The sequence below is a fragment of the Taudactylus pleione genome, unplaced genomic scaffold, assembly GCF_031769625.1.
Source record: "Taudactylus pleione unplaced genomic scaffold, aTauple2 ptg000762l, whole genome shotgun sequence".
Lineage (NCBI taxonomy): Eukaryota > Metazoa > Chordata > Amphibia > Anura > Myobatrachidae > Taudactylus > Taudactylus pleione.
The window spans coordinates 2,677,725-2,703,477 of record NW_028285164.1 but is presented as its reverse complement, the minus strand read 5'-3'; positions in this window follow the sequence as shown (position 1 = coordinate 2,703,477).

The window sequence follows — 25,753 nt, the reverse complement described above, 5'->3', positions numbered from 1 at the left end:
GTCCCTGTGTCCATCTCCAAGGGGATGTGCTGTCCCTGTGTCCATCTGTAAGGGGCTGAGCTGTACTTGTGTCCATCTGTAAGGGGCTGTTCTGTCCCTGTGTCCATCTGTAAGGGGCTGTGCTGTCCCTTTGTCCATTTGTAAGGGGCTGTGCTATCCCTGTATCCATCTGTAAGGGGCTGTGCTGTCACTGTGTCCATCTAAGTGGCTGTGCTGTCACTGTGTCCATCTGTAAGGGGCTGTGCTGTCACTGTGTCCATCTGTAAGGGGCTGTGCTGCCACTGTGTCCATCTCCAAGGGGCTGTGCTGTCACTGTGTCCATCTGTAAGGGGCTGTGCTGTCACAGTGTCCATCTCCAAGGGGCTGTGCTGTCACTGTGTCCATCTGTAAGGGGTTGTGCTGTCACTGTGTCCATCTCCAAGGGGCTGTGCTGTCTCTGTGTCCATCTGTAAGGGGCAGTGCTGTCCCTGTGTCCTTCGGTAAGGGGTTGTGCTGTCACTGTGTCCACCTGTAAGGGGCTGTGCTGTCACTGTGTCCACCTGTAAGGGGCTGTGCTGTCACTGTGTCCATCTGTAAGGGGCTGTGCTGTCACTGTGTCCATCTGTAAGGGGTTGTGCTGTCACTGTGTCCATCTGTAAGGGGTTGTGCTGTCACTGTGTCCATCTGTAAGGGGTGTGCTGTCACTGTGTCCATCTCCAAGGGGCTGTGCTGTCACTGTGTCCATCTGTAAGGGGCTATGCTGTCACTGAGTCCATCTGTAAGTTACTGTGCTGTCACTGTGTCCATCTGTAAGGGGTTGTGCTGTCACTGTGTCCATCTCCAAGGGGCTGTGCTGTCACTGTGTCCATCTGTAAGGGGCTGTGCTCTCACTGAGTCCATCTGTAAGGGGCTGTGCTGTCACTGTATCCATATAAGTGGCTGTGCTGTCACTGTGTCCATCTGTAAGGGGTTGTGCTGTTACTGTGTCCATCTCCAAGGGGATGTGCTGTCACTTTGTCCACCTGTAAGGGGCTGTGCTGTCACTGTGTCCACCTGTAAGGGGCTGTGCTGTCACTGTGTCCATCTAAGTGGCTGTGCTGTCACTGTGTCCATCTGTAAGGGGCTGTGCTGTCACTGTGTCCATCTGTAAGGGGCTGTGTTGTCACTATATCCATCTGTAAGGGGCTGTGCTGTCGCTGTGTCCATCTCCAAGGGGTTGTGCTATCGCTGTGTCCATCTGTAAGGGGCTGTGCTGTCGCTGTGTCCATCTGTAAGGGGCTGTGCTGTCGCTGTGTCCATCTGTAAGGGGCTGTGCTGTCGCTGTGTCCACCTGTAAGGGGCTGTGCTGTCACTGTGTCCATCTATAAGGGGCTGTGCTGTCACTGTGTCCATCTCCAAGGGGATGTGCTGTCACTGTGTCCATCTCCAAGGGGCTGTGCTGTCACTGTGTCCACCTGTAAGGGGCTGTGCTGTCAGTGTGTCCACCTGTAAGGGGCTGTGCTGTCACAGTGTCCACCTGTAAGGGGTTGTGCTTTCACTGTGTCCACCTGTAAGGGGCTGTGCTGTCAGTACGTCCATCTGTAAGGGGCTGTGCTGTCACTGCGTCCATCTGTAAGGGGGTGTGCTGTCACTGTGTCCATCTGTAAGGGGTTGTGCTGTTACTGTGTCCATCTGTAAGGGGTTGTGCTGTCACTGTGTCCATCTAAGTGGCTGTGCTGTCACTGTGTCCATCTAAGTGGTTGTGCTGTCACTGTGTCCATCTCCAAGGGGATGTGCTGTCACTGTGTCCACCTGTAAGGGGCTGTGCTGTCACTGTGTCCACCTGTAAGGGGATGTGCTGTCACTGTGTCCATCTGTAAGGGGCTGTGCTGTCACTGTGTCCATCTAAGAGGCTGTGCTGTCACTGTGTCCATCTAAGTGGCTGTGCTGTCACTGTGTCCATCTGTAAGGGGCTGTGCTGTCACTGTGTCCATCTGGAAGGGATGGGGCTGTGCTGTCACTGTGTCCATCTGTAAGGGGTTGTGCTGTCACTGTGTCCATCTCCAAAGGGATGTGCTGTCACTGTGTCCATCTGTAAGGGGCTGTGCTGTCACTGTGTCCATCTGTAAGGGGCTGTGCTGTCACTATGTCCACCTGTAAGGAGCTGTGCTGTCACTGTGTCCATCTGTAAGGGGTTGTTCTGTCACTGTGTCCACCTGTAAGGGGCTGTGCTGTCACTGTGTCCATCTGTAAGGGGCTGTGCTGTCACTGTGTCCACCTGTGAGGGGCTGTGCTGTCACTGTGTCCACCTCTGAGGGGCTGTGCTGTCACTGTGTCCACCTGTAAGGGGCTGTGCTGTCACTGTGTCCACCTGTAAGGGGCTGTGCTGTCAGTGTGTCCATCTAAGGGGCTGTGCTGTCACTGTGTCCCTTTGTAAGAGGCTGTGCTGTCACTGTGTCCATCTGTAAGGGGCTGTGCTGTCACTGTGTCCATCTGTAAGGGGCTGTGCTGTCACTGTGTCCATCTCTAAGGGGCTGTGCTGTCACTGTGTCCACCTGTAAGGGGACATGCTGTCACTGTGTCCACCTGTAAGGGGCTGTGCTGTCACTGTGTCCACCTGTAAGGGGATGTGCTGTCACTGTGTCCACCTGTAAGGGGATGTGCTGTCACTGTGTCCATCTGTAAGGGGTTGTGCTGTCACTGTGTCCATCTGTAAGGGGTTGTGCTGTCACTGTGTCCATCTCCAAGGGGCTGTGCTGTCACTGTGTCCATCTGTAAGGGGTTGTGTTGTCCCTGAGTCCACCTGTAAGGGGCTGTGCTGTCAGTGTGTCCACCTGTAAGGGGCTGTGCAGTCACTGTGTCCACCTGTAAGGGGCTGCGCTGTCACTGTGTCCACCTGTAAGGGGCTGCGCTGTCAGTGTGTCCACCTGTAAGGGGCTGCGCTGTCACTGTGTCCATCTGTAAGGGGTTGCGCTGTCACTGTGTCCATCTCCAAGGGGATGTGCTGTCACTGTGTTCATCTGCAAGGGGCTGTGCTGTCACTGTGTCCATCTGTAAGGGGCTGTGCTGTCACTGTGTCCATCTGTAAGGGGCTGTGCTGTGACTGTGTCCATCTGTAAGGGGTTGTGCTGTCACTGTGTCCATCTCCAAGGGGATGTGCTGTCACTGTGTCCATCTGTAAGGGGCTGTGCTGTCCCTGTGTCCATCTGTAAGGGGCTGTGCTGTCACTGTGTCCATCTGTAAGGGGCTGTGCTGTCACTGTGTCCATCTGTAAGGGGCTGTGCTGTCCCTGTGTCCAGCTGTAAGGGGCTGTTCTATCCCTGTATCCATCTAAGTGGCTGTGCTTTCCCTGTGTCCATCTGTAAGGGGCTGTGCTGTCACTGTGTCCATCTGTAAGGGATGGGGCTGTGCTGTCACTGTGTCCATCTGTAAGGGGTAGTGCTGTCACTGTGTCCATCTCCAAGGGGATGTGCTGTCCCTGTGTCCATCTGTAAGGGGCTGTGCTGTCCCTGTGTCCATCTGTAAGGGGCTGTGCTGTCCCTGTGTCCATCTGTAAGGGTCTGTGCTGTCCCTGTGTCCATCTGTAAGGGGCTGTGCTGTCACTGTGTCCATCTAAGTGGCTGTGCTGTCACTGCGTTCATCTGTAAGGGGCTGTGCTGTCACTGTGTCCACCTGTAAGGGGCTGTGCTGTCACTGTGTCCATCTGTAAGGGGCTGTGCTGTCACTGTGTCCATCTGTAAGGGGCTGTGCTGTCCCTGTGTCCAGCTGTAAGGGGCTGTTCTATCCCTGTATCCATCTAAGTGGCTGTGCTTTCCCTGTGTCCATCTGTAAGGGGCTGTGCTGTCACTGTGTCCATCTGTAAGGGATGGGGCTGTGCTGTCACTGTGTCCATCTGTAAGGGGTTGTGCTGTCACTGTGTCCATCTCCAAGGAGATGTGCTGTCACTGTGTCCATCTGTAAGGGGCAGTGCTGTCCCTGTGTCCATCTGTAAGGGGCTGTGCTGTCCCTGTGTCCATTTGTAAGGGGCTGTGCTGTCCCTGTGTCCATCTGTAAGGGGCTGTGCTGTCACTGTGTCCATCTAAGTGGCTGTGCTGTCACTGTGTTCATCTGTAAGGGGCTGTGCTGTCACTGTGTCCATCTGTAAGGGGCTGTGCTGTCACTCTGTCCATCTCCAAGGGGCTGTGCTGTCCCTGTGTCCATCTGTAAAGGGCTGTGCTGTCCCTGTGTCCACCTGTAAGGGGTTGTGCTGGCACTGTGTCCACCTGTAAGAGGCTGTGCTGTCACTGTGTCCACCTGTAAGGGGCTGTGCTGTCACTGTGTCCACCTGTAAGGGGCTGTGCTGTCACTGTGTCCACCTGTAAGGGGTTGTGCTGTCACTGTGTCCACCTGTAAGGGGCTGTGCTGTCACTGTGTCCACCTGTAAGGGGCTGTGCTGTCACTGTGTCCACCTGTAAGGGGCTGTGCTGTCACTGTGTCCACCTGTAAGGGGCTGTGCTGTCACTGTGTCCATCTGTAAGGGGTTGTGCTGTCACTGTGTCCATCTGTAAGGCGTGTGCTGTCACTGTGTCCATCTCCAAGGGGCTTTGCTGTCACTGTGTCCATCTGTAAGGGGCTGTGCTGTCACTGAGTCCATCTGTAAGTTGCTGTGCTGTCACTGTGTCCATCTGTAAGGAGTTGTGCTGTCACTGTGTCCATCTCCAAGGGGCTGTGCTGTCACTGTGTCCATCTGTAAGGGGCTTTGCTCTCTCTGAGTCCATCTGTAAGGGGCTGTGCTGTCACTGTGTTCATCTGTAAGGGGCTGTGCAGTCACTGTGTCCATCTGTAAGGGGCTGTTCTGTCACTGTGTCCATCTAAGTGGCTGTGCTGTCACTGTGTCCATCTGTAAGGCATTGTGCTGTCACTGTGTCCATCTCCCAGGGGACGTGCTGTCACTGTGTCCACCTTTAAGGGGCTGTGCTGTCACTGTGTCCACCTGTAAGGGGCTGTGCTGTCACTGTGTCCATCTAAGTGGCTGTGCTGTCACTGTGTCCATCTGTAAGGGGCTGTGCTGTCACTGTGTCCATCTGTAAGGGGCTGTGTTGTCTCTATATCCATCTGTTAGGGGCTGCTCTGTCGCTGTGTCCATCTGTAAGGGGCTGTGCTGTCGCTGTGTCCTTCTGTAAGGGATTGTGCTGTCACTGTGTCCATCTGTAAGGGATGGGGCTGTGCTGTCACTGTGTTCATCTGTAAGGGGTTGTGCTGTCACAGTGTCCATCTCCAAGGGGATGTGCTGTCCCTGTGTCCATCTCCAAGGGGATGTGCTGTCCCTGTGTCCATCTCCAAGGGGATGTGCTGTCCCTGTGTCCATCTGTAAGGGGCTGAGCTGTACTTGTGTCCATCTGTAAGGGGCTGTTCTGTCCCTGTGTCCATCTGTAAGGGGCTGTGCTGTCCCTTTGTCCATTTGTAAGGGGCTGTGCTATCCCTGTATCCATCTGTAAGGGGCTGTGCTGTCACTGTGTCCATCTAAGTGGCTGTGCTGTCACTGTGTCCATCTGTAAGGGGCTGTGCTGTCACTGTGTCCATCTGTAAGGGGCTGTGCTGCCACTGTGTCCATCTCCAAGGGGCTGTGCTGTCACTGTGTCCATCTGTAAGGGGCTGTGCTGTCACAGTGTCCATCTCCAAGGGGCTGTGCTGTCACTGTGTCCATCTGTAAGGGGTTGTGCTGTCACTGTGTCCATCTCCAAGGGGCTGTGCTGTCTCTGTGTCCATCTGTAAGGGGCAGTGCTGTCCCTGTGTCCTTCGGTAAGGGGTTGTGCTGTCACTGTGTCCACCTGTAAGGGGCTGTGCTGTCACTGTGTCCACCTGTAAGGGGCTGTGCTGTCACTGTGTCCATCTGTAAGGGGCTGTGCTGTCACTGTGTCCATCTGTAAGGGTTTGTGCTGTCACTGTGTCCATCTGTAAGGGGTTGTGCTGTCACTGTGTCCATCTGTAAGGGGTGTGCTGTCACTGTGTCCATCTCCAAGGGGCTGTGCTGTCACTGTGTCCATCTGTAAGGGGCTGTGCTGTCACTGAGTCCATCTGTAAGTTACTGTGCTGTCACTGTGTCCATCTGTAAGGGGTTGTGCTGTCACTGTGTCCATCTCCAAGGGGCTGTGCTGTCACTGTGTCCATCTGTAAGGGGCTGTGCTCTCACTGAGTCCATCTGTAAGGGGCTGTGCTGTCACTGTATCCATATAAGTGGCTGTGCTGTCACTGTGTCCATCTGTAAGGGGTTGTGCTGTTACTGTGTCCATCTCCAAGGGGATGTGCTGTCACTTTGTCCACCTGTAAGGGGCTGTGCTGTCACTGTGTCCACCTGTAAGGGGCTGTGCTGTCACTGTGTCCATCTAAGTGGCTGTGCTGTCACTGTGTCCATCTGTAAGGGGCTGTGCTGTCACTGTGTCCATCTGTAAGGGGCTGTGTTGTCACTATATCCATCTGTAAGGGGCTGTGCTGTCGCTGTGTCCATCTCCAAGGGGTTGTGCTGTCGCTGTGTCCATCTGTAAGGGGCTGTGCTGTCGCTGTGTCCATCTGTAAGGGGCTGTGCTGTCGCTGTGTCCATCTGTAAGGGGCTGTGCTGTCGCTGTGTCCACCTGTAAGGGGCTGTGCTGTCACTGTGTCCATCTGTAAGGGGCTGTGCTGTCACTGTGTCCATCTGTAAGGGGCTGTGCTGTCACTGTGTCCATCTGTAAGGGGTTGTGCTGTCACTGTGTCCATCTGTAAGGGGTGTGCTGTCACTGTGTCCATCTCCAAGGGGCTGTGCTGTCACTGTGTCCATCTGTAAGGGGCTCTGCTGTCACTGAGTCCATCTGTAAGGGGTTGTGCTGTCACTGTGTCCATCTCCAAGGGGCTGTGCTGTCACTGTGTCCATCTGTAAGGGGCTGTGCTCTCACTGAGTCCATCTGTAAGGGGCTGTGCTGTCGCTGTGTCCATCTGTAAGGGGCTGTCCTGTCGCTGTGTCCATCTGTAAGGGGTTGTGCTGTCGCTGTGTCCATCTCCAAGGGGATGTGCTGTCGCTGTGTCCATCTGTAAATGGCTGTGCTGTCACTGTGTCCATCTGTAAGTGGCTGTGCTGTCACTGTGTCCACCTGTAAGTGGTTGTGCTGTCACTGTGTCCACCTGTAAGGGGCTGTGCTGTCACTGTATCCATCTGTAAGGGGTTGTGCTGTCAGTGTGTCCATCTAACTGGCTGTGCTGTCACTGTGTCCATCTGTAAGGGGCTTTGCTGTCACTGTGTCCATCTGTAAGGGGCTGTGATGTCACTGTGTCCATCTGTAAGGGGCTGTGCTGTCACTCTGTCCACCTGTAAGGGGCTGTGCTGTCAGTGTGTCCATCTAAGTGGCTGTGCTGTCACTGTGTCCCTCTGTAAGAGGCTGTGCTGTCACTGTGTCCATCTGTAAGGGGCTGTGCTGTCACTGTGTCCATCTGTAAGGGGCTGTGCTGTCACTGTGTCCATCTCCAAGCGGCTGTGCTGTCACTGTGTCCATCTCTAAGGGGACGTGCTGTCACTGTGTCCACCTGTAAGGGGACGTGCTGTCACTGTGTCCACCTGTAAGGAGCTGTGCTGTCACTGTGTCCACCTGTAAGGGGATGTGCTGTCACTGTGTCCACCTGTAAGGGACTGTGCTGTCACTGTGTCCACCTGTAAGGGGATGTGCTGTCACTGTGTCCATCTGTAAGGGGTTGTGCTGTCACTGTGTCCATCTGTAAGGGGGTGTGCTGTCACTGTGTCCTTCTCCAAGGGGCTGTGCTGTCACTGTGTCCATCTGTAAGGGGTTGTGCTGTCACTGAGTCCATCTGTAAGGGGCTGTGCTGTCAGTGTGTCCACCTGTAAGGGGCTGTGCTGTCACTGTGTCCACCTGTAAGGGGCTGTGCTGTCACTGTGTCCACCTGTAATGGGCTGTGCTGTCAGTGTGTCCACCTGTAAGGGGCTGTGCTGTCACTGAGTCCATCTGTAAGGGGTTGTGCTGTCACTGTGTCCATCTCCGAGGGGATGTGCTGTCACTGTGTTCATCTGCAAGGGGCTGTGCTGTCACTGTGTCCAACTGTAAGGGGCTGTGCTGTCACTGTGTCCATCTGTAAGGGGCTGTGCTCTCACTGTGTCCATCTAAGTGGCTGTGCTGTGACTGTGTCCATCTGTAAGGGGTTGTGCTGTCACTGTGTCCATCTCCAAGGGGATGTGCTGTCACTGTGTCCACCTGTAAGGGGCTGTGCTGTCACTGTGTCCATCTGTAAGGGGCTGTGCTGTCACTCTGTCCATCTGTAAGGGGCTGTGCTGTCACTGTGTCCATCTAAGTGGCAGTGCTGTACCTGTGTCCATCAGTAAGGGGCTGTTCTATCCCTGTATCCATCTAAGTGGCTGTGCTGTCCCTGTGTCCATCTGTAAGGGGCTGTGCTGTCACTGTGTCCATCTGTAAGGGATGGGGCTGTGCTGTCACTGTGTCCATCTGTAAGGGGTTGTGCTGTCACTGTGTCCATCTCCAAGGGGATGTGCTGTCCCTGTGTCCATCTGTAAGGGGCTGTGCTGTCCCTGTGTCCTTCTGTAAGGGGCTGTGCTGTCCCTGTGTCCATCTGTAAGGGGCTGTGCTGTCCCAGTGTCCATCTGTAAGGGGCTGTGCTGTCCCTGTGTCCATCTGTAAGGGGCTGTTCTGTCACTGTGTCCATCTAAGTGGCTGTGCTGTCACTGTGTCCATCTGTAAGGGGCTGTGCTGTCTCTGTGTCCATCTGTAAGGGGCTGTGCTGTCCCTGTGTCCATCTGTAAGGGATGGGGCTGTGCTGTCCCTGTGTCCATCTACAAGGGGCTGTGCTGTCCCTGTGTCCATCTGTAAGGGGCTGTGCTGTCCCTGTGTCCATCTGTAAGGGGCTGTGCTGTCCCTGTGTCCATCTGTAAGGGGTTGTGCTGTCACTGTGTCCACCTGTAAGGGGCTGTGCTGTCACTGTGTCCTTCTGTAAGGGGCTGTGCTGTCACTGTGTCCACCTGTAAGGGGTTGTGCTGTCACTGTGCCCACCTGTAAGGGGCTGTGCTGTCACTGTGTCCTTCTGTAAGGGGCTGTGCTGTCACTGTGTCCACCTGTAAGGGGATGTGCTGTCACTGTGTCCACCTGTAAGGGGCTGTGCTGTCACTGTGTCCATCTGTAAGGGGCTGTGCTGTCACTGTGTCCATCTGTAAGGGGCTGTGCTGTCACTGTGTCCACCTGTAAGTGGCTGTGCTGTCACTGTGTCCATCTGTAAGGGGTTGTGCTGTCACTGTGTCCATCTGTAAGGCGTGTGCTGTCACTGTGTCCATCTCCAAGGGGCTGTGCTGTCACTGTGTCCATCTGTAAGGGGCTGTGCTGTCACTAAGTCCATCTGTAAGTTGCTGTGCTGTCACTGTGTCCATCTGTAAGTAGTTGTGCTGTCACTGTGTCCATCTCCAAGGGGCTGTGCTGTCACTGTGTCCATCTGTAAGGCTTTGTGCTGTCACTGTGTCCATCTCCCAGGGGACGTGCTGTCACTTTGTCCACCTGTAAGGGGCTGTGCTGTCACTGTGTCCACCTGTAAGGGGCTGTGCTGTCACTGTGTCCATCTAAGTGGCTGTGCTGTCACTGTGTCCATCTGTAAGGGGCTGTGCTGTCACTGTGTCCATCTGTAAGGGGCTGTGTTGTCTCTATATCCATCTGTAAGGGGCTGCTCTGTCGCTGTGTCCATCAGTAAGGGGCTGTGCTGTCGCTGTGTCCATCTGTAAGGGATTGTGCTGTCGCATTGTCCATCTCCAAGGGGATGTGCTGTCACTGTGTCCATCTGTAAGGGGCTGTGCTGTCACTGTGTCCATCTGTAAGGGGCTGTGCTGTCACTGTGTCCACCTGAAAGTGGTTGAGCTGTCACTGTGTCCACCTGTAAGGGGCTGTGCTGTCACTGTGTCCACCTGTAAGGGGTTGTGCTGTCAGTGTGTCCATCTAAGTGGCTGTGCTGTCACAGTGTCCATCTGTAAGGGGCTGTGCTGTCGCTGTGTCCATCTGTAAGGGGCTGTCCTGTCGCTGTGTCCATCTGTAAGGGGCTGTGCTGTCGCTGTGTCCACCTGTAAGGGGCTGTGCTGTCAGTGTGTCCATCTAAGTGGCTGTGCTGTCACTGTGTCCATCTGTAAGGGGCTGTGCTGTCACTGTGTCCATCTGTAAGGGGCTGTGCTGTCGCTGTGTCCATCTGTAAGTGGTTGTGCTGTCGCTTTGTCCATCTGCAAGGGGATGTGCTGTCACTGTGTCCATCTGTAAGGGGCTGTGCTGTCACTGTGTCCACCTGTAAGGGGCTGTGCTGTCACTGTGTCCACCTGTAAGTGGTTGTGCTGTCACTGTGTCCACCTGTAAGGGGCTGTGCTGTCACTGTGTCCACCTGTAAGGGGTTGTGCTCTCAGTGTGTCCATCTAAGTGGCTGTGCTGTCACAGTGTCCATCTGTAAGGGGCTGTGCTGTCGGTGTGTCCATCTGTAAGGGGTTGTGCTCTCAGTGTGTCCATCTAAGTGGCTGTGCTGTCACAGTGTCCATCTGTAAGGGGCTGTGCTGTCGCTGTGTCCACCTGTAAGGGGCTGTGCTGTCGCTGTGTCCACCTGTAAGGGGCTGTGCTGTCAGTGTGTCCATCTAAGTGGCTGTGCTGTCACTGTGTCAATCTGTAAGGGGCTGTGCTGTCACTTTGTCCATCTGTAAGGGGCTGTGCTGTCGCTGTGTCCATCTGTAAGGGGCTGTGCTGTCGCTGTGTCCATCAGTAAGTGGCTGTGCTGTCGCTGTGTCCATCTGTACGGGGCTGTGCTGTCGCTGTGTCCATCTGTAAGGGGCTGTGCTGTCCCTGTGTCCATCTGTAAGGGGCTGTGCTGTCCCTGTGTCCATCTGTAAGGGGCTGTTCTGTCACTGTGTCCATCTAAGTGGCTGTGCTGTCACTGTGTCCATCTGTAAGGAGTTGTGCTGTCACTGTGTCCATCTCCCAGGGGACGTGCTGTCACTGTGTCCACCTGTAAGAGGCTGTGCTGTCACTGTGTCCACCTGTAAGGGGCTGTGCTGTCACTGTGTCCATCTAAGAGGCTGTGCTGTCACTGTGTCCATCTGTAAGGGGCTGTGCTGTCACTGTGTCCATCTGAAAGGGGCTGTGTTGTCTCTATATCCATCTGTAAGGGGCTGTGCTGTCGCTGTGTCCATCTGTAAGGGATTCTGCTGTCGCTGTGTCCATCTGTAAGGGGCTGTGCTGTCCCTGTGTCCATCTGTAAGGGGCTGTGCTGTCCCTGTGTCCATCTGTAAGGGGCTGTTCTGTCACTGTGTCCATCTAAGTGGCTGTGCTGTCACTGTGTCCATCTGTAAGGGGCTGTGCTGTCTCTGTGTCCATCTGTAAGGGGCTGTGCTGTCCCTGTGTCCATCTGTAAGGGATGGGGCTGTGCTGTCCCTGTGTCCATCTACAAGGGGCTGTGCTGTCCCTGTGTCCATCTGTAAGGGGCTGTGCTGTCCCTGTGTCCATCTGTAAGGGGCTGTGCTGTCCCTGTGTCCATCTGTAAGGGGTTGTGCTGTCACTGTGTCCACCTGTAAGGGGCTGTGCTGTCACTGTGTCCTTCTGTAAGGGGCTGTGCTGTCACTGTGTCCACCTGTAAGGGGTTGTGCTGTCACTGTGCCCACCTGTAAGGGGCTGTGCTGTCACTGTGTCCTTCTGTAAGGGGCTGTGCTGTCACTGTGTCCACCTGTAAGGGGATGTGCTGTCACTGTGTCCACCTGTAAGGGGCTGTGCTGTCACTGTGTCCATCTGTAAGGGGCTGTGCTGTCACTGTGTCCATCTGTAAGGGGCTGTGCTGTCACTGTGTCCACCTGTAAGTGGCTGTGCTGTCACTGTGTCCATCTGTAAGGGGTTGTGCTGTCACTGTGTCCATCTGTAAGGCGTGTGCTGTCACTGTGTCCATCTCCAAGGGGCTGTGCTGTCACTGTGTCCATCTGTAAGGGGCTGTGCTGTCACTAAGTCCATCTGTAAGTTGCTGTGCTGTCACTGTGTCCATCTGTAAGTAGTTGTGCTGTCACTGTGTCCATCTCCAAGGGGCTGTGCTGTCACTGTGTCCATCTGTAAGGGGCTGTGCTCTCACTGAGTCCATCTGTAAGGGGCTGTGCTGTCACTGTGTTCATCTGTAAGGGGCTGTGCAGTCACTGTGTCCATCTGTAAGGGGCTGTGCTGTCACTGTGTCCATCTAAGTGGCTGTGCTGTCACTGTGTCCATCTGTAAGGCTTTGTGCTGTCACTGTGTCCATCTCCCAGGGGACGTGCTGTCACTGTGTCCACCTGTAAGGGGCTGTGCTGTCACTGTGTCCACCTGTAAGGGGCTGTGCTGTCACTGTGACATCTAAGTGGCTGTGCTGTCACTGTGTCCATCTGTAAGGGGCTGTGCTGTCACTGTGTCCATCTGTAAGGGGCTGTGTTGTCTCTATATCCATCTGTAAGGGGCTGCTCTGTCGCTGTGTCCATCTGTAAGGGGCTGTGCTGTCGCTATGTCCATCTGTAAGGGATTGTGCTGTCGCATTGTCCATCTCCAAGGGGATGTGCTGTCACTGTGTCCATCTGTAAGGGGCTGTGCTGTCACTGTGTCCATCTGTAAGGGGCTGTGCTGTCACTGTGTCCACCTGAAAGTGGTTGAGCTGTCACTGTGTCCACCTGTAAGGGGCTGTGCTGTCACTGTGTCCACCTGTAAGGGGTTGTGCTGTCAGTGTGTCCATCTAAGTGGCTGTGCTGTCACAGTGTCCATCTGTAAGGGGCTGTGCTGTCGCTGTGTCCATCTGTAAGGGGCTGTCCTGTCGCTGTGTCCATCTGTAAGGGGCTGTGCTGTCGCTGTGTCCACCTGTAAGGGGCTGTGCTGTCAGTGTGTCCATCTAAGTGGCTGTGCTGTCACTGTGTCCATCTGTAAGGGGCTGTGCTGTCACTGTGTCCATCTGTAAGGGGCTGTGCTGTCGCTGTGTCCATCTGTAAGTGGTTGTGCTGTCGCTTTGTCCACCTGTAAGGGGCTGTGCTGTCACTGTGTCCACCTGTAAGTGGTTGTGCTGTCACTGTGTCCACCTGTAAGGGGCTGTGCTGTCACTGTGTCCACCTGTAAGGGGTTGTGCTCTCAGTGTGTCCATCTAAGTGGCTGTGCTGTCACAGTGTCCATCTGTAAGGGGCTGTGCTGTCGCTGTGTCCATCTGTAAGGGGTTGTGCTCTCAGTGTGTCCATCTAAGTGGCTGTGCTGTCACAGTGTCCATCTGTAAGGGGCTGTGCTGTCGCTGTGTCCACCTGTAAGGGGCTGTGCTGTCGCTGTGTCCACCTGTAAGGGGCTGTGCTGTCGCTGTGTCCACCTGTAAGGGGCTGTGCTGTCAGTGTGTCCATCTAAGTGGCTGTGCTGTCACTGTGTCAATCTGTAAGGGGCTGTGCTGTCACTTTGTCCATCTGTAAGGGGCTGTGCTGTCGCTGTGTCCATCTGTAAGGGGCTGTGCTGTCGCTGTGTCCATCAGTAAGTGGCTGTGCTGTCGCTGTGTCCATCTGTACGGGGCTGTGCTGTCGCTGTGTCCATCTGTAAGGGGCTGTGCTGTCGCTGTGTCCATCTGTAAGGGGCTGTGCTGTCGCTGTGTCCATCTGTAAGGGGTTGTGCTGTCGCTGTGTCCATCTGTAAGGGGCTGTGCTGTCGCTGTGTCCATCTGTAAGGGGCTGTGCTGTCGCTGTGTCCATCTGTAAGGGGCTGTGCTGTCGCTGTGTCCATCTGTAAGGGGTTGTGCTGTCGCTGTGTCCATCTCCAAGGGGATGTGCTGTCACTGTGTCCATCTGTAAATGGCTGTGCTGTCACTGTGTCCATCTGTAAGTGGCTGTGCTGTCACTGTGTCCACCTGTAAGTGGTTGTGCTGTCACTGTGTCCACCTGTAAGGGGCTGTGCTGTCACTGTATCCATATGTAAGGGGTTGTGCTGTCAGTGTGTCCATCTAAGTGGCTGTGCTGTCACTGTGTCCATCTGTAAGGGGCTGTGCTGTCACTGTGTCCATCTGTAAGGGGCTGTGCTGTCATTGTGTCCTCCTGTTAGGGGCTGTGCTGTCAGTGTGTCCATCTAAGTGGCTGTGCGGTCACTGTGTCCATCTGTAAGGGGATGTGCTGTCACTGTGTCCATCTGTAAGGGGCTGTGCTGTCACTGTGTCCATCTGTAAGGGGCTGTGCTGTCACTGTGTCCATCTGTAAGGGGCTCTGCTGTCACTGTGTCCATCTCTAAGGGGCTGTGCTGTCACTGTGTCCATCTCTAAGGGACTGTGCTGTCACTGTGTCCATCTCCAAGGGGCTGTGCTGTCACTGTGTCCATCTGTAAGGGGCTGTGCTCTCACTGAGTCCATCTGTAAGGGGCTGTGCTGTCACTGAGTCCATCTGTAAGGGGCTTTGCTGTCACTGTGTTCATCTGTAAGGGGCTGTGCTGTCACTGTGTCCATCTGTAAGGGGCTGTGCTGTCCCTGTGTCCATCTGTAAGGGGTTGTGCTGTCACTGTGTCCACCTGTAAGGGGCTGTGCTGTCACTGTGTCCTTCTGTAAGGGGCTGTGCTGTCACTGTGTCCACCTGTAAGGGGTTGTGCTGTCACTGTGCCCACCTGTAAGGGGCTGTGCTGTCACTGTGTCCTTCTGTAAGGGGCTGTGCTGTCACTGTGTCTACCTGTAAGGGGATGTGCTGTCACTGTGTCCACCTGTAAGGGGCTGTGCTGTCACTGTGTCCATCTGTAAGGGGCTGTGCTGTCACTGTGTCCATCTGTAAGGGGCTGTGCTGTCACTGTGTCCACCTGTAAGTGGCTGTGCTGTCACTGTGTCCATCTGTAAGGGGTTGTGCTGTCACTGTGTCCATCTGTAAGGCGTGTGCTGTCACTGTGTCCATCTCCAAGGGGCTGTGCTGTCACTGTGTCCATCTGTAAGGGGCTGTGCTGTCACTAAGTCCATCTGTAAGTTGCTGTGCTGTCACTGTGTCCATCTGTAAGTAGTTGTGCTGTCACTGTGTCCAACTCCAAGGGGCTGTGCTGTCACTGTGTCCATCTGTAAGGCTTTGTGCTGTCACTGTGTCCATCTCCCAGGGGACGTGCTGTCACTGTGTCCACCTGTAAGGGGCTGTGCTGTCACTGTGTCCACCTGTAAGGGGCTGTGCTGTCACTGTGTCCATCTAAGTGGCTGTGCTGTCACTGTGTCCATCTGTAAGGGGCTGTGCTGTCACTGTGTCCATCTGTAAGGGGCTGTGTTGTCTCTATATCCATCTGTAAGGGGCTGCTCTGTCGCTGTGTCCATCAGTAAGGGGCTGTGCTGTCGCTGTGTCCATCTGTAAGGGATTGTGCTGTCGCATTGTCCATCTCCAAGGGGATGTGCTGTCACTGTGTCCATCTGTAAGGGGCTGTGCTGTCACTGTGTCCATCTGTAAGGGGCTGTGCTGTCACTGTGTCCACCTGAAAGTGGTTGAGCTGTCACTGTGTCCACCTGTAAGGGGCTGTGCTGTCACTGTGTCCACCTGTAAGGGGTTGTGCTGTCAGTGTGTCCATCTAAGTGGCTGTGCTGTCACAGTGTCCATCTGTAAGGGGCTGTGCTGTCGCTGTGTCCATCTGTAAGGGGCTGTCCTGTCGCTGTGTCCATCTGTAAGGGGCTGTGCTGTCGCTGTATCCACCTGTAAGGGGCTGTGCTGTCAGTGTGTCCATCTAAGTGGCTGTGCTGTCACTGTGTCCATCTGTAAGGGGCTGTGCTGTCACTGTGTCCATCTGTAAGGGGCTGTGCTGTCGCTGTGTCCATCTGTAAGTGGTTGTGCTGTCGCTTTGTCCATCTGCAAGGGGATGTGCTGTCACTGTGTCCATCTGTAAGGGGCTGTGCTGTCACTGTGTCCACCTGTAAGGGGCTGTGCTGTCACTGTGTCCACCTGTAAGTGGTTGTGCTGTCACTGTGTCCACCTTTAAGGGGCTGTGCTGTCACTGTGTCCACCTGTAAGGGGTTGTGCTCTCAGTGTGTCCATCTAAGTGGCTGTGCTGTCACAGTGTCCATCTGTAAGGGGCTGTGCTGTCGCTGTGTCCATCTGTAAGGGGTTGTGCTCTCAGTGTGTCCATCTAAGTGGCTGTGCTGTCACAGTGTCCATCTGTAAGGGGCTGTGCTGTCGCTGTGTCCACCTGTAAGGGGCTGTGCTGTCGCTGTGTCCACCTGTAAGGGGCTGTGCTGTCGCTGTGTCCACCTGTAAGGGGCTGTGCTGTCAGTGTGTCCATCTAAGTGGCTGTGCTGTCACTGTGTCAATCTGTAAGGGGCTGTGCTGTCACTTTGTCCATCTGTAAGGGGCTGTGCTGTCGCTGTGTCCATCTGTAAGGGGCTGTGCTGTCGCTGTGTCCATCAGTAAGTGGCTGTGCTGTCGCTGTGTCCATCTGTACGGGGCTGTGCTGTCGCTGTGTCCATCTGTAAGGGGCTGTGCTGTCCCTGTGTCCATCTGTAAGGGGCTGTGCTGTCCCTGTGTCCATCTGTAAGGGGCTGTTCTGTCACTGTGTCCATCTAAGTGGCTGTGCTGTCACTGTGTCCATCTGTAAGGAGTTGTGCTGTCACTGTGTCCATCTCCCAGGGGACGTGCTGTCACTGTGTCCACCTGTAAGAGGCTGTGCTGTCACTGTGTCCACCTGTAAGGGGCTGTGCTGTCACTGTGTCCATCTAAGAGGCTGTGCTGTCACTGTGTCCATCTGTAAGGGGCTGTGCTGTCACTGTGTCCATCTGAAAGGGGCTGTGTTGTCTCTATATCCATCTGTAAGGGGCTGCTCTGTCGCTGTGTCCATCTGTAAGGGGCTGTGCTGTCGCTGTGTCCATCTGTAAGGGATTCTGCTGTCGCTGTGTCCATCTGTAAGGGGCTGTGCTGTCCCTGTGTCCATCTGTAAGGGGCTGTGCTGTCCCTGTGTCCATCTGTAAGGGGCTGTTCTGTCACTGTGTCCATCTAAGTGGCTGTGCTGTCACTGTGTCCATCTGTAAGGGGCTGTGCTGTCTCTGTGTCCATCTGTAAGGGGCTGTGCTGTCCCTGTGTCCATCTGTAAGGGATGGGGCTGTGCTGTCCCTGTGTCCATCTACAAGGGGCTGTGCTGTCCCTGTGTCCATCTGTAAGGGGCTGTGCTGTCCCTGTGTCCATCTGTAAGGGGCTGTGCTGTCCCTGTGTCCATCTGTAAGGGGCTGTGCTGTCCCTGTGTCCATCTGTAAGGGGTTGTGCTGTCACTGTGTCCACCTGTAAGGGGCTGTGCTGTCACTGTGTCCTTCTGTAAGGGGCTGTGCTGTCACTGTGTCCACCTGTAAGGGGTTGTGCTGTCACTGTGCCCACCTGTAAGGGGCTGTGCTGTCACTGTGTCCTTCTGTAAGGGGCTGTGCTGTCACTGTGTCCACCTGTAAGGGGATGTGCTGTCACTGTGTCCACCTGTAAGGGGCTGTGCTGTCACTGTGTCCATCTGTAAGGGGCTGTGCTGTCACTGTGTCCATCTGTAAGGGGCTGTGCTGTCACTGTGTCCACCTGTAAGGGGCTGTGCTGTCACTGTGTCCATCTGTAAGGGGTTGTGCTGTCACTGTGTCCATCTGTAAGGCGTGTGCTGTCACTGTGTCCATCTCCAAGGGGCTGTGCTGTCACTGTGTCCATCTGTAAGGGGCTGTGCTGTCACTAAGTCCATCTGTAAGTTGCTGTGCTGTCACTGTGTCCATCTGTAAGTAGTTGTGCTGTCACTGTGTCCATCTCCAAGGGGCTGTGCTGTCACTGTGTCCATCTGTAAGGGGCTGTGCTCTCACTGAGTCCATCTGTAAGGGGCTGTGCTGTCACTGTGTTCATCTGTAAGGGGCTGTGCAGTCACTGTGTCCATCTGTAAGGGGCTGTGCTGTCACTGTGTCCATCTAAGTGGCTGTGCTGTCACTGTGTCCATCTGTAAGGCTTTGTGCTGTCACTGTGTCCATCTCCCAGGGGACGTGCTGTCACTGTGTCCACCTGTAAGGGGCTGTGCTGTCACTGTGTCCACCTGTAAGGGGCTGTGCTGTCACTGTGTCCATCTAAGTGGCTGTGCTGTCACTGTGTCCATCTGTATGGGGCTGTGCTGTCACTGTGTCCATCTGTAAGGGGCTGTGCTGTCACTCTGTCCATCTCCAAGGGGACGTGCTGTCACTGTGTCCACCTGTAAGAGGCTGTGCTGTCACTGTGTCCACCTGTAAGGGGCTGTGCTGTCACTGTGTCCATCTAAGAGGCTGTGTTGTCACTGTGTCCATCTGTAAGGGGCTGTGCTGTCACTGTGTCCATCTGAAAGGGGCTGTGTTGTCTCTATGTCCATCTGTAAGGGGCTGCTCTGTCGCTGTGTCCATCTGTAAGGGGCTGTGCTGTCGCTGTGTCCATCTGTAAGGGATTCTGCTGTCGCTGTGTCCATCTGTAAGTGGCTGTGCTGTCACTGTGTCCATCTGTAAGGGGCTGTGCTGTCACTGTGTCCACCTGTAAGGGGCTGTGCTGTCACTGTGTCCATCTGTAAGTGGCTGTGCTGTCACTGTGTCCACCTGTAAGTGGTTGTGCTGTCACTGTGTCCACCTGTAAGGGGCTGTGCTGTCACTGTGTCCACCTGTAAGGGGCTGTGCTGTCAGTGTGTCCATCTAAGTGGCTGTGCTGTCACTGTGTCCATCTGTAAGGGGCTGTGCTGTCGCTGTGTCCATCTGTAAGGGGTTGTGCTGTCACTGTGTCCATCTCCAAGGGGATGTGCTGTCACTGTGTCCATCTGTAAATGGCTGTGCTGTCACTGTGTCAATCTGTAATTGGCTGTGCTGTCACTGTGTCCACCTGTAAGTGGTTGTGCTGTCACTGTCTCCACCTATAAGGGGCTGTGCTGTCACTGTATCCATATGTAAGGGGTTGTGCTGTCAGTGTGTCCATCTAAGTGGCTGTGCTGTCACTGTGTCCATCTGTAAGGGGCTGTGCTGTCACTGTGTCCATCTGTAAGGGGCTGTGCTGTCACTGTGTCCACCTGTAAGGGGCTGTGCTGTCAGTGTGTCCATCTAAGTGGCTGTGCTGTCACTGTGTCCATCTGTAAGGGGATGTGCTGTCACTGTGTCCATTTGTAAGGGGCTGTGCTGTCACTGTGTCCATCTGTAAGGGGCTGTGCTGTCACTGTGTCCATCTGTAAGGGGCTCTGCTGTCACTGTGTCCATCTCTAAGGGGCTGTGCTGTCACTGTGTCCATCTGTAAGGGGCTGTGCTGTCACTGTGTCCATCTCTAAGGGGCTGTGCTGTCACTGTGTCCATCTGTAAGGGGCTGTGCTGTCACTGTGTCCATCTGTAAGGGGCTGTGCTGTCACTGTGTCCATCTGTAAGGGGTTGTGCTGTCACTGTGTCCATCTCCAAGGGGATGTGCTGTCACTGTGTCCATCTGTAAATGGCTGTGCTGTCACTGTTTCCATCTGTAAGTGGCTGTGCTGTCACTGTGTCCACCTGTAAGTGGTTGTGCTGTCACTGTGTCCACCTGTAAGGGGCTGTGCTGTCACTGTATCCATATGGAAGGGGTTGTGCTGTCAGTGTGTCCATCTAAGTGGCTGTGCTGTCACTGTGTCCATCTGTAAGGGGCTGTGCTGTCACTGTGTCCATCTGTAAGGGGCTGTGCTGTCAGTGTGTCCTTCTAAGTGGCTGTGCTGTCACTGTGTCCATCTGTAAGGGGCTGTGCTGTCACTGTGTCCATCTGTAAGGGGCTGTGCTGTCACTGTGTCCATCTGTAAGGGGCTGTGCTGTCACTGTGTCCATCTGTAAGGGGTTGTGCTGTCACTGTGTCCATCTCCAAGGGGATGTGCTGTCACTGTGTCCATCTGTAAATGGCTGTGCTGTCACTGTGTCCATCTGTAAGTGGCTGTGCTGTCACTGTGTCCACCTGTAAGTGGTTGTGCTGTCACTGTGTCCACCTGTAAGGGGCTGTGCTGTCACTGTATCCATATGTAAGGGGTTGTGCTGTCAGTGTGTCCATCTAAGTGGCTGTGCTGTCACTGTGTCCATCTGTAAGGGGCTGTGCTGTCACTGTGTCCATCTGTAAGGGGCTGTGCTGTCAGTGTGTCCATCTAAGTGGCTGTGCTGTCACTGTGTCCATCTGTAAGGGGATGTGCTGTCACTGTGTCCATCTGTAAGGGGCTGTGCTGTCACTGTGTCCATCTGTAAGGGGCTGTGCTGTCACTGTGTCCATCTGTAAGGGGCTCTGCTGTCACTGTGTCCATCTCTAAGGGGCTGTGCTGTCACTGTGTCCATCTGTAAGGGCTGTGCTGTCACTGTGTTCATCTGTAAGTGGCTGTGTTGCTGTCACTGTGTCCATCTGTAAGGGGCTGTGCTGTCACTGTGTCCATCTGTAAGGGGCTGTGCTGTCACTGTGTCCATCTCTAAGGGGCTGTGCTGTCACTGTGTCCATCCACAAGTCAGTCCCCTTAGTCTAATTAGTTTAATTCCATCACAGTGGTGCTGCACTGACTCCGCAGGCCCCAGACACTGCGTTCACAGTGTGACTCCATATTTTGCTCCACGCAGCATAAAGGTGGTTAAAAGTGACTCGAAATTACTGGAAATTAATGTTATTGAAGCTAATAATGCTCTAGGAACAAAATAAGGCCCAAATGATGTGATTTTCGCTTTTTTTTGCCAATTTTAAAAAAAAATGCCAATCCAAATCCGGATGACGAAACAGAGCCAAATCCAAATGCAGCAAAATTGCTCCGGTGCACATCTCTAATATATATATATATATATATATATATATATATATATATTATAAGGGCACAGTCGTGCCCTTATATTGAGGATGCATCTAAAAAATTGATTTCTCCATTGAGAATTCTGGAGGGTGGGGTCATGGTGTTTAAGGGGATACACCTCAAATGCTGTTAGAGGTACCGAGCTGAAATTTGGCAGGGGCAGGTAGAACTCTCGCTGGGTGCTGCATGCCAAATTTCAGGGCATAAACATAAAAAATGAGGATTTGGGAGTAATCTAAAGCTCCAACTGTCATTTTTTTCTGACACTCTCAATTAGGACCACTTTTCTGCTATAGTCTATGGGTTTTTTTTTTGGGAAGGCAAAACTCAGGGTAAGGGGCAAATTTAGACTTGGGGTTTGTTTTATTAGGTAGCTATTGTGCCAGGGTACGTGCTTTTGTAATTCAGGTAAATTAGAAAGTTACGGTTTTTAAACTATTACCTCAAGAATGCGCCATTGTAGAGACAGGAAGTTTCAACTTGTTGCGCAGGCTCAGTAGGAGCCTCCAGCAGGTGTACTAACTGTGGCTTCACTTGGGTGCACAAAGATGGCCGTCATTTGCGGGCTTCAGCGGTGGTGGGCTCGGGGGAAAGAAGCAGCCATTAGCTTCAGCGAGACCCGGGGGAAAGACGTGAGGGGGTAGCGGGCGTTAGCTGCGGCCAGCGGTGCAGGCAGCAGTGGTGGAGGTGGTGGTGGTGCAGGCATTAGGACCTGGGAAAGGTAGCAGCACACAGATGCAGGCTCGGATCTGGAATATACGTGATACCTGCATCTGTGTTTAAATAAAAACCCTGTTTAAAATAAAAAAATATGTTGTGGCCCCGCCCCCCAAAAAACAACCAGCACCGGGCTCTGGAGTACCAGTACTGGTTGTGCTAAATACAGGGGACAAATGACGTAGGGGACCCCCGTATTCAGCGCAACCAGCACTGGGCTCTGAGCCGGTCTTGGTTCTGGAAATACAGGGGGGAAAATGCGTAGGGTCCCCCTGTATTTACCAGAACCAGCACCGAACCCTTTCTAGCGGGGGGGTGATGCCACAGCCAGGGGAGCCCTCTCACCGGGCCCCCCAGCCGAAGCATCACCCCTGACCGCTAGCCAGCCCAGGCCGGGGATCCCTGGGGAGCTGGGCCCCCCCAATAATGGGGTCTCCCTCTCCAGGGCACCCCAGGAAAGAATTAAAATATTGTCTTTTGCTGTGGAACTACAGTTCCCAGCAAGCCTCCCCTGCATGCTGGTACTTGGAGAACCACTAGTATCAGCATGCGGGGCATTACGGGCCTGCTGGTACCTGTAGTTCCACAGCAAAAGCGATATTAAAAAAACACAGAACACACACCGTAGAAAAGTAACATTTTATTAAAACATACATGCACACACACATGTACTCACACATGCACACACTATCTCATATACTCAGCTAGTATACCTGTAGCCAATCTGTCCTCTTCTCTAGTAGATTATCCAATGGATTACCTGTAATTAAAAATCCATACTCACCTCCTCCTATGCGTGGATCACGTCCTCTTCAGACAATCCAGGGTCTTGGCAAAAAAACCGGTAATACCCGGACCCATGTACATTAGTAGTGTTCTCTAAGGACACTACTACCTGAATGACAGCTTCGCCTGGAGTTTCAGTTCAGAAATCCCAGTTTGGAGAGCTCATTGGCTGAGAGAGGCGAGCCTTCCGCCTCTCACCCAATGAGCTGTTCTCACCATTGACTTCAATGGTGAGAACCGAGCGTGCCCTTTTCAAAAATGGCGCCTCAGCACCATTTTTTTAAATTCGAATACGGCCGCCGCAAGCCAATCATAGCTCACGACATCATCGCCCCGCCCCCTCGGCTGGCTTATGTAAAGCCAGCGCGAGGCGCTTTCCACTCAGTACGTCGGCCGTGTAGCTGGAGAGAAGACCAGCTGAAGCATGAAGACGCCGCGGTAGCCCTGGATGGGCGGTGGCCATGCAAAAGAGCTTAAAGGCCGCCGCCCTCCAGGTGAAGATGCCATGGAAGTCCTGAGGGAAGCGGCAGCCATATAAAAGAGCTTAAAGGCTGCTGCCCCCCAGGTGAAGGTGCGGAATAATAAATATACTTTAAAAAATTGTGTCTTTTTTTATTTTAAAATTTATTTTGCAGGGGTACTATAGGTACCAGCGGGCCCTTAATGCCCCGCCTGCTGGTACTTGTGGTTCTCCAAATAGTATGCGGGGATGCCTGCTGAGACCTGTAGTACTACTACAAAATACAATATTTATATTTTCATATGCACCACACAACACAATCAACCCAGCACCCACCGCCCAGGGGTGCTGGGGATAGCTCTGGGCTATCAGCCTGGGCCTGGGGTGCCCTGGAGAGGGGGACTCCTTTATTGCGGGGGGGGTCCCAGCCCCCCAGGGATCCCCGGCCTAAGCTGACTAGCAGTCAGGAGTGATGCGGCCTGAGTTGACTAGCGGCCAGGGGTGATGCTTCAGCTGGGGGGCCTAGTGAGAGAGTTCCCATGACTGTGACATCACCCCCCGCTGTAATACAGGGGGACCCTACACATTTTTCCCCCCTGTATTTCCAGAACCAGGGCCGGCTCAGAGCCCAGTGCTGGTCGCTGAATACGGGGGACCCTTATGTCATTTGCCCCCCGTATTTTGGCAACCAGGGCTGGATTTCACTAGCTCTGTGCTGGTTGTGCTTAAGTACAGGAGACCCCCTACGTCATTTTTCCCCTGTATTTAAGCACAACCAGGACTGACTGTTAAAAGCCCGGAGCTGGTTGTGTTTTGGGGGGGGGGGGGGTTGGCACCTATTTTTATTTTACACATTCAATTTTTAACATAGGTGGAGCTCACTGCTGCGTTGGTGCATCTGTGACTTATTGCTTTATTTTCTGAGGTGCATGCGCACTACCAGTGAGCCCTCTGTCGCCCACTGATGCCCCCTTTGCACTGCACCGCTGCCACTGGTCTGCACCACCACTGCTGCTGCCACTACCCCGCATGCCTACAGCCTGCCCCTGCAGCCGTCTCACACTCTGCACCTCCCAATCAACCAGCTGTGTGCTAGCCCCTCTTCCACCTGTGCTAGTCTACCATTTTGGTTGCTCATCCAAACCCTGATAGTTAATACATTTTAAAAAAGGCTTCTTAGACATGATCTGAAAATTCACAAAACCTATTGAATTTCTGCTACTCAAACTCCAAAAAGCAATGAAATTACGATCATTAAGGCTGACGTCTTAATGGACGTGTTCCTTGAGTAATAGAGATATGGTATGCCATCACACCCTGTGGTTAACTGCAGATTCAGAACTCTCACAGAGTGAGATTGCTGTCACTCACAAAATGGTGGAGCTGCTAATTCACAGAATTGTTTGCTCATTGGAATACACACATGCAGTCTATGCAACTGAGGTCTGGGCATCCACTAGACGATTTTATCCCTGTCCAACCTCTTAACGATTTTCCCTTGAATTTTCCCTTGAAATGTGATCTTCCACTCTGAACGATTTGCAAACGATTTGCAAAAGATCTGACAATAAACTATGTTGTTTCAATCTGTGATTGACAGCTTTCAGCTATAGTGGGCAGATAGTGGTTCATCGTTTGATCGTTCAACGTGAACGATGTGTAAACGATGTGTAAATTATTTGTAAGCAATCAAGTCAAATTGACCTGCATGTTCAGTCGATAGAGGAGATGATCAAACGACCAGCGGGAGCGCGCATCGTACATCGTTAGAAACAATTACTGCACGATTTGCAAACGATTTTTAAACGATTGAACGATAACGATATCTTTATCATTCAATCGCCTGCTAAAATCATCTAGTGGATGCCCCCCATTAGTGTCGCAAACATGCAGCTAATTAGAGGTTTCAAATAGACCACCTCCTGAGCTTTGAGTTTGCCAGAAACATACACAGATCAGTGTGATTTGTGTATTTTTCTGCATATAAACCTGCTCTAAAGTGTTAACTGAAAAAATATTACGTAGGGTCCCCCCAAAAAAGCATAACTAGTCCTGGGCTGCCCAGCCAGTCCTGGTACCCAAAAAACAGGGAGAAAAATTAATAGGGTTCCCCCGAATTTTATGAACCAGCACCTGGCTACTGAGTCAGATTTGGTTTTAAAAATGTGGGGGAAATTGTGTAGGATTCCCCCTATATTTAAAACCAGCACCAGGCTCAAATCCAGGTGGAGTGCCACAGCCAGGGGACCCTATCTCCGGGTCACCCCAGCGAAAGCATTCACACCCCAAGCAAATCAGCTTAAGCCAGGGATTACAGGGGAGGTGGGGACCACCCAATAAAGGGGTCCCCTCTCTCCCAACACCCCAGGCTTAGTCTGAAGCCTGGGGCTCTTCCCCGCTCCCCTGGGCTGTGGGTATGGGGGTAATAGAATTGTAAATAGTAATAAATTATTGTTTTTTACTGTGGAACTACAGGTGCCAGCATGCCTGCTCTTTGTCACTTGTGGAACTGCAAGCGCCAGCAGGCAGCCGCCACCAATACCCCCATGTACAAAAACCCCCCACAATACACACACACTGTGTGAGGTATAACTTTATTACATACACCTACCTCACTCACACATACTTACCTGCTGCCTGTCACTCTGTCCGCTTCTCCAAGTAGAAATCTACTGAGAGTACCTGAAAAAAAAAACAATACTCACCTGGAGCTAGTCTCTATGGCATCCCCGGATCTTGGCCGGCCGGATTTGAGCCTGGTGCTGGTTTTAAATATATGGGTCCCCTACACAATTATTCTCCCCCTATTTTTAAAACCAGGACTGGCTCAGTAGCCAGGTGCTGGTTTCTAAAATACTAATTTTTACTCATTACTCATTTACTCATTACTCATTTACTCACATTTTACTCATTTAATTTTAAAACGCTCATTAATTTTTTTTTTTCATTTAAAAAAATATTCATTTTTTTCCCCCATATTTTTAGGAACCAGGACTGGCTGGGCAGCCCGGGGCTGGTTATGTTTTTTGGGGGGACCCTATGTCATTAAAAAAAAAAAAATTATTTAAAGGTAAACCACATAAGCAGCCTTAAT